A 2,110-nucleotide genomic window follows, 5' to 3' on the forward strand; every position below is an offset into this window, starting at 1 on the left:
ATTTTTTTTCATTTTAATTTTGTTTTATAGAATATATTGATAATATAATTGGTTAATAGAAATGGTAAGAACTAGAGGCGCATCATCTTTCCGTGGAGAGGCTTCATCGTCTCGTGGTCAACCATCATCTTCATCACATGATGAAAGGAGACGACCTACGGCTTCTGTTCGTAGAAGACGCGTAGAGGAATATCGCACGGACGTCATTGATGAGCATCATTATGAGGACCACGAGTAGTCTATACAGCAGAGACATCGTGAGGAGGACTATGTTCAACATGAGGATGTTCAAGAGCAGGATGAGTATAGTGAGGAAGAAGATGAAGACGAAGATGAAGACGAAGATGAAGATGGAGATGAAGTTCAAGATGATGGATTTCCAGGAGGTCCACATGACACCTCCTTGCTTACACACTATTCCCAGCATGTTGCATATGCCATATGGCAAGGCCAGGTTGACAATCAACCTAAATGTTAATTGTTGATTAATTGCTTATTTATTTTTGTTATATAATAAAGTGTTTTTATGTAGGATCGAGGGGAAATTCAATTGAGGACCCATGGTAAAAAATTAAAAAATTTTGGAATGTATCATGAGGCTATCGAGCCATATATATCCATGTCGGGGTTGGCTCCCTTAGTCAACCTATCCTACGAGTATGCTGATCATGGATTGATCGTTTCACTTGCGGAGAGATGACACCTAGAGACAAATACTTTCCATCTTCCGGTAGGCGAGATGAGCGTCACATTAGATGACGTTCACAATCTGCTCCACCTAGCTATCATGGGACAATTTTGTGAGGTGGAGGACCTAGAGTACGATGAGGCTCGATCTCATCTTATGGACTTGCTTGGCGTCGACCGCGCCAAAGCTTCAGCCGAGATGAAGAAGTCACGCGGTCCAAAATTGCGACTGAGCTGGCTCCGCGAGGTCTACCACGATTGCATTCAGCAGGAGCTTTGGGAGTGCGCTGCTTGGGCATATTTGTTGCATCTGCTTGGATGCACAATTTTTACGAATAAGAGTGGGAATTTGATTCGTGTCTCATACCTCCTTCTGTTGCGAGACTTGAATGCATGTTCGAGATATGCCTGGGGAGCAGCTGCACTGGCACACACTTATGAGCAGCTAGGAGATGCTAGCTTCAATGGTGTCAGACAGATAGCTGGATATTCCACTCTTCTACAGGTACATTAAAGTTTTACAAACTTTTTTTTAATATATTTTAGGAATGTGTAAAATAATATAAATAAGTAATTTTTTTTAGAGTTGGATATATGAGCACCTTCCTGGGATGGGAATGAGGTGAGTCTCAGATATGTACACAGATCTCCATCCACGAGCTTCACGATACATACCTTCGAGACAGGGTTGGAGTCTAACAGAGGGGCGGAGATATCTGGATGGGCTCACGTATGATGCGATCATCTGGTATCCATACAGGTCGCACAAACGTACTTGTCCATTCTTAGCCATATGTATGTTTTCAGGATGGATCCGACTAGGCGACATGATTCACCGGCATCTGCCTGAACGCGTGTTGTGTCAATTCGGTTTTCAGCAAATCATACCACGTTCGCCTGAGGACCTTCCGATGCCAGAGATTCATATGATTGATCAAAATTGGTTGAGGTATGTAGAGCATGCCGTTACTGGTGCTGTTGAAGCTGAGAACCCCTCTGCGTGTGTTGACGGATACCTGGCGTGGTTTAGACGAGTGTCCCACCCGTACATCACTCCAGCTAACGACGATGATCGTCCCAGTCTTGCACCGCGCATGAGGCGACACCTTCCGGATGACATCCCGGTGCCCCCAGTTCGTCTTAGACGATCGCCTGAATCTGGATTGTTGGTATGTAATGAAACCAAGTGTTATTGTTTATTATATCAATTTTGGTTTATGTAGTTAATTTATTTTTTTGGTTATATTCATTTCAGGGTGGTATGAGGCGTGTGATCAAGATGCTGCAGGGCATGTTAAGCTGTAATGGTTGAAGGTAAGTATTTAAGAAAAGAAATAAAATATAATAACGTAATCTTTATGAGATTTTGAACAAATACCTGTGATCGATCGTGGACAATTAATGACTGACGTAGTTCTTCTAA

Source organism: Vigna radiata, chromosome 8 (genome assembly GCF_000741045.1).
Source record: "Vigna radiata var. radiata cultivar VC1973A chromosome 8, Vradiata_ver6, whole genome shotgun sequence".
NCBI lineage: Eukaryota > Viridiplantae > Streptophyta > Magnoliopsida > Fabales > Fabaceae > Vigna > Vigna radiata.